The following is a 14,507-nucleotide window of genomic DNA, read 5'->3' as shown; positions in this document are numbered from 1 at the left end:
GAATATGGTGCTGTCTTCAGTAGATAACATTATGCCTGATAGCTATGGTGTGCTAAATACATGAATATGGTACTGTCTTCAGTAGATAACATTATGACTGATAGCTATGTTGTGTTAAATGCATGAATATGGTGCTGTCTTCAGTAGAGAGCATAATTATGTCTGATAGCTATGGTGTGCTAAATACATGAATATGGTACTGTCTTCAGTAGATAGCATTATGACTGATAGCTATGGTGTGCTAAATACATGAATATGGTGCTGTCTCCAGTAGATAGCATTATGCCTGATAGCTATGGTGTGTTAAATACATGAATATGGTGCTGTCTCCAGTAGATAACATTATGTCTGACAGCTATGGTGTGCTAAATACATGAATATGGTGCTGTCTTCAGTAGATAGCATTATGACTGATAGCTATGGTGTGCTAAATACATGAATATGGTGCTGTCTTCAGTAGATAACATTATGCCTGATAGCTATGGTGTGCTAAATACATGAATATGGTACTGTCTTCAGTAGATAGCATTATGTCTGATAGCTATGTTGTGTTAAGGTTACACGAAGAAACGTATAAAAAACGTATAAAAGACGTATAAAGTTGTTCTCTAAAACAGAGTTTTCTCAGTAATCAAATATCGCAGCAAGTGAAATGTTGGTGCATTGGATGTAGCTTAACATTTTTGTATGTGTTATATACAAATTTTTAGAATAAGTTTGAAAATCCTTCGTTTAAAGCATTTTTACGCACCATGTTCACAAGATCAAAAACACGTTCCATGACGTTTTTTTCAAATGTGCGCCCGTATAAATCCATGCCGAGTGATTGTTTTCTTCTTTTTCGTATTGTACTACAAATCGATCAAAGAAATAATGTTGCCATGGGGAAGAACCAAATACAGTACCGATTAAATTTTAAAAGCCCGTTTTGGGGAAAATTTTGGAGAATTTGCTTGAGAAAAAGCTGGTTTGTGAAATTATCGATATCTTGATTATGGGACGTTAATTTAGACATCTGAATACCTACATTATTTCTCAACATTCTGCCAATTGCTATTCCATTTGATTTTCACTCGAAATTGAAGCTAGTTTTGCAAAAAACGAGGTTTTTCTCCATCGGGTTCGTCCAAAATTTCAGCGCCGACATGCGTGTTTATTCTAAGAGCCATTATGCGGACGCAATTGTAATCACGTCATTGCGTCAAATTATAATTATATATCCCTTCGAGGACAATCAATTGCGTAAGCTGATGTGTGGCCGAGCGGATAGAGCGTTGGACTTTGAATCTGTTATGATTAAATTTTGTGGGTTCGAGTCCCGTGTGGCTGAAATTTCGGTTTTTTTCCTTTTTCTCATTTTACTTCTGTTCTTCCCTCTTTGCTTTCTCCTTTTCTTTGATCATTTTTTTTTATCTTTCTTTCTTTCTTTCTTTCTTTTTTATTCACTATTTCTTTATTCTTTCTTGCTCCTTTCTTTTATAGTTTTTGTATAGGCCTATTTGATTGATTCGCTGACTACAGTGATTGATTGTTTTTCACTTTATATAATTCAGAAATTTGTAGGCCTGCTAAGTCTGTCTTGTTGAATATTCCCAAATGCAATTGCTTCAAATAATTGCTTTGTGATGTTGTTGTTGATGTTATTTATTTATTTCATCAAAAATATCAAGGCTCTATAAATTTAATATCAACACATTTTCTAGACGGTGGCGTATCTTCATGGGGCGGGCATAGGGGCCAGAGGAAGTGCCCCCAATCGATTTTAAAATTTATAAAATCCTCATGAAAATTGCCTAAAACGGCTTGTGCCCCCCCCCCCCGCCGCATCACGAGCTCCGGCCACGAGCTGAGCCAAGTTTCATGTCTTGACCGTGGATCGATATTCTATTATAATTATTAAAGTAGGCTTATACCTCCCGGTACGCTTGTTCATTTTCTGCATGGCTGTTTCTGTTATGAACTTACGCCCCTCTGAAATTAAGCGCATGAAAAACCTTTCGGCTAACCTTAAATACATAAATATGGTGCTGCCTTCAGTAGATAGCATTATGACTGATAGCGATGGTGTGTTAAATACATGAATATGGTGCTGTCTTCAGTAGATAACATGACTGATAGCTATGGTGTGCTAAATACATAAATATGGTGCTTCTTCAGTAGATAGCATTATGCCTGATAGCTATGTTGTGTTAAATACACGAATATGGTGCCGTCTTCAGTAGACACCATTATGTCTGATAGCTATGTTATGTTAAATACATGAATATGATGCTGTCTTCAGTAGATAGCATTATGTCTGACAGCTATGTTGTGTTAAATACATGAATATGGTGCTGTCTTCAGTAGATAGCATTATGTCTGATAGCTATGTTGTGTTAAATACATGAATATGGTGCTGTCTTATTATGTCTAATATTAATATCTATTATAAATATTGTGAACGGTCCCTAATCGCTAGTTTATGTTGTGCTAAATACATGAATATGGTGTTATCTTCAATAGATAGCATTATATGTCTGATAGCTATGTGTGTTAAAATAAATTATGGTTCTTATGTCTGATAGCTATGATGTGTTTTAGACATGAATATGGTGCTGTCTTCCAGCGTTGGACGTAGACATTTTTATCAGCTTCCACTACTTGATTTTTGTTACATTTACACATTTTATGGCATAAAATTGCTACATATTTCCAAAATGTGTAGCAAAAAGATCAAAATTTAGTAGCATTTTGCTCCGCGATACTAGCTATGGCCAGCGCTGCTGTCTTCAGTAGATAGCATTATATGTGATATTAATAGCTATGTTGTGTCATGGAAATGGTTGTGTTAAATACATGGATATGGTACGTCTTCAGTAGATAGCATTTTCTCTGATAGATATGGTGCGTTTAAAAATAAATATGGTGCTATCTTCAGTACAGAGTATTATGTCTGATAGCAATGTTGTGTTAAATAGGGTGTCTCAATAAAAATAGGCCCTGGATTGGTGGACTTAAGGGATGTAGAATGAGCGTTTATGGCGTTTCGACAGTATTTTTTTGGGACATGAGAGCACCTCAGACGTGTCGATTGCATTCTGAATCTGAAGTATGTCTTTCTGATATCAAATAATTTTCATTTTTGAAATTCACGATATAATACAAATTTTATGACAAATTAATAAAATTTGATATTTTTCAAATTATTGATATATAACAGTCCTCGAAATAAATTTTATAAATCTAATGATATATTCTTAAAGTGTATGTAGCTGGGAGGAAAAGCCGACGATCAATTGAAAATTTTGACCTTTTATATTGAAGATATGGATTTTTTCCCCAAAAGACCTATTTTTTTGTGTGTGTTTTGGGGAAAAAATCCATATCTTCAATACGAAAGGTCCAAAATTTTCAATTGATCGTTGGCTTTTCATCCCACCTACATACACTTTAAGTATAAATCATCAGATTTATAAAGTTTACTTCAAGTACTGTTAAATATCAATTTTTAATGATTTGCCATAAAATGTGTATTACATTGCGAATTTCAAAAAATCAAAATTATTTGATATCAGAAGGACATTTGTCGTATTCAGAATGCAATTTGATGTCTGATGTGCTTTAATGTCCCAAAATAAATACTGTCCAAACGTTCATACCCCATCCCTTAACTGAAAGGAGTATTACATGATCTATAGCCAAAATATTTAATTCTCGATCATGAGAGCCAACTTGGGTACGCACAGTTATTTGCGCCAAGCATACGGCGCAAACACAGCTTTTGAGAATTGACCAATCACACGCATGCACGGTCGTAGCTAGGCAAGGTCAAGGTTCGGTCATGCAGGTCGCGCGATTGTGTTATTTTATGAAAAGTACGCTGACGCAGAAGGTACATCCGCTCATGATCGAGAATTTGTTATTTTGGCTATAGTGTCCTATTTTATGACATTTTTCTGTAGTTATCCATGAAAAAACTTATTCCCAAAATTTCAGTTGATTCTAATTTGCGTTTACGAGTTTTACATGACCATGTGTATTACACAGTTCCATATGCCACATGTTATAATTTCGTTCTGGTGTACCAGAACATAATTCAAATTTGGCCATATTTTTGCTAAATGAATTAATCTGCAAGAAATTTTTAAACAGTATTATAACCAGAAGTTTCCAGTGGTATAAAAAACTTTTTTGAGAAAAGTGGATGATGAGGCTGTAGATCACAAAATGCTGCTTTAAAATATTGGCTTTCAAAAAGTTTCTTACAGATTTAAAAACCGTGAAGTGTTCTTTAACCCCATGAGAACTACCTGCCGATTGGCCAAAAAGAAGTTTTCACTTTCAATTGGACCAATCAGCAATATTGTTAGAACAATTTCACCCAGCAAAAAATTGTGGGAATTATTTGCAAAGCTCTATTCTGATTGGTGATTAAAGTAAAGATATCATGTAATTGACCAATCAGAGGCAATGTTAGATCGGCAAGGTGTAGATATAATTACAATCTGCTCACACATCATTGAGATAATTGGGGTTGTACAAATAGACTAATTTTGGACCTTCCCAATGGGGCAATACACATCAAACAAATATGTGCTGTATTGTAGTTTAGAATGGAAGAAATAAATGAAGTAAGCATTTCCTGAAATTTACTTCAGAGAAATAATTACCTTGAAGAATGTTGGGTGTTTGGAACTATTAAAAATATTGTGACTGAAGTGTCCCAACTCACCTCTTTTGAGAGCTTATCTTGATTTTAAGCAGACTATGATTATGAATAGCTGCCCCATAGACATCTTGATCAACTCTGCATGCTATATTGTACACAATCTAAACATATATGACATCTGGAGACTGGCAGCTATATTGCAGATAAGGCTTTCTTGCCCGAAACCCTTGATTGATATAAAGTCTGGAAGTGACTTCTGGCACAGTGGGTGGTCTTAATATATATTTGAATGCAAACCCAAATGCAAAGTGGGTAAGCGAGACCAGATTGTGCAGCAAAATTATATAGATGTGGGTATTTTTCCAACTTTTTATATTTATATTGTAAGCTTTTCCATCAGTATTTTTTTACACCGGCAGATATATTCAACATTTTGTTTTTATAACGTATCAAAAAATTCACTGATGACCAATGTAATAATTTTGCTCTAATAAGTTATGAATAAGTTTTGAATCCTTTTCTGCATACTGCATGATGTGATGTGGTCAATCGATTTGATCACACTTGGTGGGGTTGGTTCACAGGTCTTGGGTCACATGCATATAATAAATACAAATTTGATAAATATATGTTTTTTTCTTGAATGTTTAAGGGATCCAAAATGAGCGTTTATTGAGTTTCGACAGTATTTTTTGTGGGACATGAGAGCACCTCAGACCTATCGAATTGCATTCTGAATACGAAGCATGTCTTTCTGATAGCAAATAATTTTCATTTTTAAAAATCACAATATAATACAAATTTTATGACAAATTATAAAAATTTGATATTTTTCAAATTTTTGATATATAACAGTCCTCGAAGTAAATTATATAAATCTAATGATATATTCTTAAAGTGTATGTAGCAGGGAGGAAAAGCCGACGGTCAATTAAAATTTTGACCTTTCATATTGAAGATATGGATTTTTTTCCCAAAAGACCTAATTTTTTTTTGGTGTTTTGGGAAAAAAATCCATATCTTCAATACGAAAGGTCAAAATTTTCAATTGATCGTCGGCTTTTCATCCCACCTACATACACTTTAAGTATAAATCATCAGATTTATAAAGTTTACTTCAAGTACTGTTAAATATCAAAAATATCAATTTTAATGATTTGCCATAAAATGTGTATTAAATTGCGAATTTCAAAAATATTATTTGATATCAGAATGACATTCTTCGTATTCAGAATGCAATTCGATATGTCTGATGTGCTCTGATGTCCCAAAATAAATACTGTCCAAACGTTCATACCCCAGCCCTTAACTATGCAAATTTTCCTGCTCGCTGTGCTCGCAACATATCTAGACCATTTATAGTTTGCAAATTGGATCCAAAAAATTTGGCATGTTCAAGGAGGGGGCAAAGATTTTTTGGCGGGCCGAGGGGGGGGGGGCGGGGGCAAGCGATTATTGGCAGGTTGAGATGGGGGGGGCAAGCGATTTTTGGCGAGCCGTTTGGAAATTTTACCCCGGGGGCTCATAATTATTGCACAGCCCCTTAAATGTTGGTTACATACAAGCTGACATCCACGGTACATATGTTAGCAAGCACTCGATCGTTGAACTATGAATAAAACCGGGTCGACCCGGTTTTAATAAAAACAAAAAGTTAAATTTTACTGTTATTAAAGCACTTCAGGCTTAATCTTTTACGTGGTATTTTAGTATACCACTGGCACTGGGCAAGATAATTATGCAGAAAGTAGAAATCCGAGTAAAATTGAGGGCGTCGCTGTGAAGCAAATCACACAGAATATAAAGGGGCTGTGCAATAATTATGTGCTGGGGGGGGGGGTAAAATTGTCAAATGGCGTGCCAAAAATTGCTTCCCCCTCTCGGCCTGCAAATAATGTTTGTCCCTCCCCCCTTTGCACATGGCAAAATTTTGGATTTCCAATTTGCAAACTTTAAATGGCCATAGATAGGCCTAGGCCCCCTATATGATGTGGGCGTAGCAAGCAAGACATTTGGCATATTTGAACCCCGATTTGAACATTTCTGTAGTGTTTTCGTAAACACTATAATGTAAAAGGTGCCCTATAAATGATCAAAAATTGCAAAAAAATCATGGTCCGACCAATTTTAACAATGTCTAAACAAAGTAAAAAGTTGGCAAGAAATGCAACTTATTTAAAGGAGTATTTCGTGATCCTAGCATCCTCTATTTATGTCATTTTTCATTAGATATCCACGAAAAAACCTATTCCCAAAATTTCAGTTGATTCCGATTTTGCGTTCGCGAGTTATGCATGATTAGGCCTATGTGTATTACACTGCTACATAGACAATGCGTTGTAATTTCGTTCTGGTGCACCAGAACGAAATTCAAATTTCACGATATCTTTGCTAAACGAATTAATCTGCAAGAAATATTTTGTACATAAACATTATGTAGCCAGAGGTTTCCAGTGATATAAAAATCTCAACTTTTTTGAGAAAAGTGGGGGATGAGGCTGTGGATCACGAAATGCCCTTTTAATATATTCCCTGGATACAAGAAACTTCAACTCCCACCAGTGGCGTAGCCAGGATTTTGGAACCGAGGGGGCACAACTTGTAAATGTACCGACGGAAATATTTTTGCCGACGGATGTTGTGATTTGTTGACCCAAATTTTTTTTGCATGGTTTGAAAAAGTGAAGAGCAAAAAAAAAGAAAAGGATAATAGGCGGTACCAACATCAAAACACACAGTTTTGATGTATAATTCACAATTGTTCATCATTTTGTTTACAATTCTCCCCTTTTTTTCTGTCACCCTGGGTAAAAAATAGTCTATTGTTAACCCAATCTTTTTCTTCACCAACGCCTTCCGTCTACCGACGGCCTTATTACATGAACCGACGGCCATGACGAGCGGGGGCACCGGCCCCCTGCCCCCCCCACCTTGGTCTGGGGCGGACATTTTAAAAATGAATTTAGAAGAGCAGCAACGATATCACTTGCATTACATTCCAGATGTTAAATCTACATCATATGCAAAATTTGAGGAAATTCGCACGAGTCCGTTTTATTTTAGGGCCAATTGTTTATAACTGGTCTTTACATGTAGCCCTATGGAGAGAGTGTCCGTTGAGGGCGCTATAACCCCCATTTTAGGAACAAAAATTTGATTAAAAAAAAACGGACTCGTGCGAATGTTTTAAAATTTTCATAGTATGTAGTATGAACATGTAGAAATATAGTCAATTAGTTGCCTTACCTGCTCTTCTCCGAAAAAATAAAAAGTCCTATACCTCAATGATAATGAAACCTAGGTGCCCCCCCCCCCCACACACACACACACACTGGCTACGCCACTGACTCCCACCTCAGACCAACTCCCACCTCAGACCCACTCTCCCTTTTCCCCCATTTAAAGATGGGTGACCTGATCGACAGCCTCATCCCCCAACTTTTTCCAATCTAATTTCACTCTATAGATTTACTTCGCAATTGTTTTGCTAAAAGTATGCCCAGCTTAAAAATAAAACCACAATTTGCTTGGATTAGATTTTATTACTGTTTTCTGATATGCGCGCACGGGATAAAATCTTGTGCGTATATTCTGTTTAAAATACAAAATTAATGGACTTATAACCGAGACCTTTGACCTTTGCATGGCTTAACCAGTTTACCGCCTCTTATAACCCGATAGACGGTGACTAACACTATGGACTACAATAGCCTAATCTCAATGACATAACCATAACCTCAAACAAGATACATATTTGGTGCATACGCACCAATATGAACCTCGCGCTAATCGATCCGTGTTCAACGTATAAGTGACGTATATTTCATTGCTTAAGCATTGGAGAAATAGGTAACCTTGAAAATAGGGGCCCAAATGTTATGATTTTTCTTATAACTTGACCTTTGACCTCGCTTGACCTCAATTTTATTTCGGGCATATATTCCCCTCGTATCAAGGATTCCACCCACCAAATTTGAGCCCGATCGGACAAAGTTTGAAATTTGACCCCTCCGTAATGACCTTTGACCTTGGTTGACCTCGATTTTATTTCGGGCATGTAATCCCCTCGTATCAAGGATTCCACCCACCAAGTTTGAGCCCGATCGGACAAAGTTTGAAATTTGACCCCTCCGTAATGACCTTTGACCTTGGTTGACCTCGATTTTATTTCGGGCATATATTCCCCTCGTATCAAGGATTCCACCCACCAAATTTGAGCCCGATCGGACAAAGTTTGTAATTTGACCTCTCCGTAATGACCTTTGACCTCGCTTGACCTCAATTTTATTTCGGGCATATATTCCCCTCGTATCATGAATTCCACCCACCAAATTTGAGCCCGATCGGACAAAGTTTGAAATTTGACCCCTCCGTAATGACCTTTGACCTTGGTTGACATCGATTTTATTTCGGGCATGTAATCCCTCGTATCAAGGATTCCACCCACCAAGTTTGAGCCCGATCGGACAAAGTTTGAAATTTGACTCCTCCGTAATGACCTTTGACCTCGCTTGACCTCAATTTTATTTCGGGCATATATTCCCCTCGTATCAAGGATTCCACCCACCAAATTTGAGCCCGATCGGACAAAGTTTTAAATTTGACCTCTCCGTAATGACCTTTGACCTCGCTTGACCTCAATTTTATTTCGGGCATATATTTCCCTCGTATCAAGGATTCCACCCACCTAATTTGAGCCCGATCGGACAAAGTTTGAAATTTGACCCCTCCGCAATGACCTTTGACCTCGCTTGACCTCAATTTTATTTCAGGCATATATTCCCCTCGTATCAAGGATTCCACCCACCAAGTTTGAGCCCGATCGGACAAAGTTTGAAATTTGACCCCTCCGTAATGACCTTTGACCTCGCTTGACCTCAATTTTATTTCGGGCATATATTCCCTCGTATCCAGGATTCCACCCACCAAATTTGAGCCCGATCGGACAAAGTTAGTGACGTATATGTTGCTTAAGCTTTCCAGGAAGCTTTCCCTTTAAAGGGAATTTTATCAAACACCCCAAACAAAGAATTTCTTGCCAATTTATCACCACGCATGCTCAATGCAATTAGTAAATCAACCTCTATGCAGAAAACAAAATATCGTTTTGTCTAAAAACACTATTTTCTCTGAAAATAGTGAAATTTTTTATTTTTATATTACACACTATCATCGCTTGAATATTTGTTTTGATGAAAGTATCATAAATATTTAAATGAAGGTAAATATAATTTACTATATTCATGCTTTCCCCATGTCCCCACGTTCGATTCAGAAGTAAACACTAATACCTCGCGCCTACTAGACTATGCCATAGTCGATTTTTGATAAATAAAAATGTTATTAATCATGATGAACGCATTCAGTTGAACTCGAAATTATACTGATATTTAGTACATCAAAATACTAGTATAAAATGGTTATGAAAAAGTTTAGGCTATATAATTATATTTGTGACAGTAAAAGTAAAGTATAGGCCCTACGTAGGCTTATATTATTGAATGCAACATATCATAATGGCATAATTACAATGACACTTCAATACTGAACAATTCTAATTTTAGAATCTGCCAGTTTATTATCCGAAAAACCACTTGGGAAGCTAACAAACAGAGGGCGTACGGTGACTGAAAAGATCAGTTGTGAAAATCTATCAATTGTGCACTCATTAATTAAATCAGAGTTTTAAGCTTTATAATGTAATAGCCAGAGTAGTGTACAATAATTATTGGCAAGTGGACTACGGAGAAGTCTACGCGCCTACCGGCGCGAGGAATAAAAATAATCATAGTGCAAAATTTGACCTAATATAATTTGCAGAGTATGAGTTTTTGTACCCAAAGTTTCAAAGTCATTCAATGAATGTACAAATGTATTGGGGTTAAAGAACCGTGTGCTGATAGATGCGCATGTTGTGGATCCTAGTGCAAGTTGACCATAAGGCAAATAAAAAAAGATGTTTGTTTGCCCTCAACCGACCGGCCCTATAAATTTTGGAAATCAGAAAAAAGGTGTGTTTTTTTCTATTTACTGTACAAAAGAATACCGACCCTATTTTTGGAAATTCCTGCAAAGTTTTGTTTTTCTTTTCAAATTGTTGCATTCTGAAGATGTAAAAAAATGTATTTTAGAACTTGTGCTCAACATTTTAGTTGTTTTGTAATGTTAGTTGATTCATTTTGACACCAAAATTGTCTGATTTTTCACATTTTGAACCTTAATTAATACAAACAGTAGAGTTTGCTAGTAAAAAAAAAAATAAAAATAAAAACAAAAGAAATCCCGCGGCCGACCGACCCAATTTTGAAAATTCATTTGAGGGCAAGCAAACAATTTTTTTATTGGCCAAAGATCAAACAAGGCAGTGAGTGACTATACAATGTAAACATGAGCAAGGCCATGTTTTTGAGTAGTACTGATAATGATAATTGCACGCTAATTAAATCTGAATATACAATTAAAAAACCGCTTATTTTGTAAACAGATAATACTCTGTGATTATTTATGGAAGAAAGTTAATAGCTGTTAATGGAACTGCTCTCATTGAAATAATTGATATATTAAAAAATATATTTTGTTTTGTCAACGATTAAAATCCGTTCACAAATAAAGTTTTTACGACATTATTTGACAATTCAATTCATTCAGAAAATGCAAGATTGGATCCAGGCGGCGAGTGACATGATAGAGCCGGCAACTTGTGAAACCGCCCGGCCGTATGGCATTTTCCATATACTCGGTTAGTTTTGTGGGGTTCATTATCCAACCCCAACGGTTTTAGCTTCTATTTATATTAGGCCTATTTATTAACATAGGCCTATTTGTCTGTGATATTTCAAGCGTTTTCAAAATTCAAAATAATCCCATTCAATTACACGGTTGACGATGGAAATTTACTGAATTTAGAGAATGCACGGCATTCACCACCTGATTGGATCATGGAGATGGTTGCTTATCTTAATGGTACAAGACAGAAAAGGAAAAGAGACAGAAATTTAGAGTTTTAAATTAGAGAGTTGACAGGAAGTTGTAAGAGTTAAATTGTTATGGACATGATTGGTGCAAGCGCGAAAATGTTGAATGTCAGATCAAAGTCATCCGAGGTGAATTAAGTAATGGCTGCATCTTCTTGGATTGGTTGATTGATTTATAATTCTAAATTCTTCGATTTAAACCTGGCTGTTTAACTATTGATATTCATCTTTACTTGTAAGAAAATTGGTCTTCTTAATTAATTACAGGTGGGCAATTCCATGTTACTCGCGTTACATTTTTGATAAAATCAGCACATTCAATGTCATATAAATATAATTGAACAAGGAGTTGATTTATTCATCTTCTCTTCACATGTACTTACAGGCCCAATGTATCAAATCACATACACTTTTAATTTGTGAATAACTAGATTATTAGCAAAAAATGTGATCGTGACTCGCGTTACGAAAAATTACACCTTCAAAATTAGGCTTTTATTTGTGCAATATTTCTCCTCAAACAAACAGCTGCAGACAAAAGTTGATACCACTAACATGACTAAGTAATTACCTTATACTGCAGCTGTACGACAATAACAAACACTAAGTATATTTGAGATCGGTATTTTTAAAATGGCCAACTTAAGTTAACTTAGTGTGTGACTCGCGTTACGTGACTCGCGTTACGCTCACTATTTGATTTCCATTATATGGTAAGTTTTACTTTAACACTATAATAATACTGTAATTCAGCATTAAAAAGGACCCTCTCCTCTGGGGTGGGGAAATAGGGCTGTGGTGGGGTGGGGTGTGGTGGTGATGGGGGTTAATGATGGAAATTTAAAAAACAAAAACTTGCAATTTGAATAAGAATACAACTTTCATATACATTTATCATGAATAACTTGTGCCCAATAACACTTGACACTTTATAATACACATTAACAGCCTACAGGTCACTTTCATTAATCCTAACACCAGATACTGCTTTTTGCTATCAAAAGTTAAAGAAGGCACAAGAAAGGAAAGAAGATGAACAAAGAAGTCACTTGGTACCTCCAGGATTCGAACCTTAGACCCCTTGTATGCCAAGCACACAATCACCGGCCGGTAGCCACACAGGTTGCGCTGGCCCTGCCAGCAATTCCCTGAGCATATAGCACTTAGGCTGATTGTGTCATCACATCACATGGGATTCATGCATGCGCCATGGTTAACATTGAGGTATTTTGTGGTATTTAGGCATGTTAGGGTTAAGATAATAACAATAATATAATTATGTGACATGCTCCCACAAAAGGAGCGAAAAATCGCAAGTTGGGTGTTTCGAAACATTCCAACTGTTGAGTTTATCTTTGTTGCTTGAAGATCCAAAGGACATACCACTTATACAGGTGTCTTCAAACAAAGAACAGCAACTCAACAATGGAAGTTCTTGAAACCACCAACTTGCAACTTAACGCTCATTTCATGGGAATAGGTCACATATTGTTCATCACTAATCGTTCCATTTTACAGGTCTGAATTCAGGTTCATGAAAACACTGCAATCATATTTTTCTGAATGCATCAGTAATTAGTTAAATGTTCAAGCAGCATGGGTATTCCAATCTCTAAATAAATTAGATGGGGTTTTATGTTCTCCAATAGGATGTGGAATATTTGAGCCCTGGGGAGGGTAAAATTGGGGGGGGGGGTGGCTAACCAAAAAGGGACAGGGCAAGGAATAAGCAATTTTTTTTTTCAATTTTGGGCACACATTTACATGTAATGCACCTTTTCAATAAAATGCATTAAAAAACTGTATGGAAACGTTCATATAGTCACTGATATTGACCATTTAAGGTTTGCAAAATGGGTTCCTAAAAATTTGCCTTATTTGCAAAGAGGGGTAAGGGGTTTTTGGCAGACCGAGAATTCTCGGGGGAGCAAGCAATTTATGGCAGGCTGAGAGGGGGACTCATAACTATAGCAGAGCCCCAAGTAGCAAAATATAAAAGGCCGATGTGGAACACATTCCCCAAACTTGATTTATTCATCTTCTCTTTACATCACGTAAACTTGTAATTTATGAATAACTCTATGTAACTATGTAACATATATTGGCAAAAAATGTGGTTGTGACTTGTGTTACTAAAAATTACCCCTTCCAAATTGGGCTTTTACTTTTTCAATAAACAAGAAGCTGCACACAAAAGTTGACACCACTTACATGTAATTACCTTTTAAGTACTACAGCTATATACTACAGAAGCAAACATTAAGTACATTTGAGTTTGGTATTTTCAAAATGGCCAACTTAGTGTGTGACTGGCGTTACGCTCATTATTTGATAACATGGCCCCACTTTGAAAGCTCTAAACATGCTCTATTTAATTTCCATTGTGGAATTTTTACCTTTAATGACCTTCTGTTCTGGGGTGGGGAAACTGGGGTGGAATGGTGGTAGTGGGTGTATAATGGAAATTCAAATTGTGAATTTAAATTCACAGATGGGGACAAAAATGGTTTCCAGTCCTGCAAACAATTTTGAATATTCTATCTCTGGTGGTACAATTGCAGCAAACCAAAAACCTTATGAAATAAATATGAGTTATGGTCCAAACCAGGAGAAAAATGAAAGGGAACATTTTATAACCCTTTAGATTTTTTAATGCATTAAAAAGTTGTACTTTTTGTGACTCTCGTTACATGCTTAACATTATACAACTTGCTGTGTCATCCTGGCCATTTACCAACACAGCTTCCCAATTATTCATTTTTATTCTCACACAATGAGCCCCCACATTTCTGTTTTTTTGTCACCAAAAGACTCACTTATTTCAAGAATTTTGGAAACATTTCTGATATTCTCTCACCAAATGGCCCGGTTTTTCAATATTTTTC

The sequence above is a fragment of the Amphiura filiformis genome, chromosome 7, assembly GCF_039555335.1.
Source record: "Amphiura filiformis chromosome 7, Afil_fr2py, whole genome shotgun sequence".
Taxonomy (NCBI): domain Eukaryota; kingdom Metazoa; phylum Echinodermata; class Ophiuroidea; order Amphilepidida; family Amphiuridae; genus Amphiura; species Amphiura filiformis.
Note: the sequence above shows the minus strand (reverse complement) of the source record.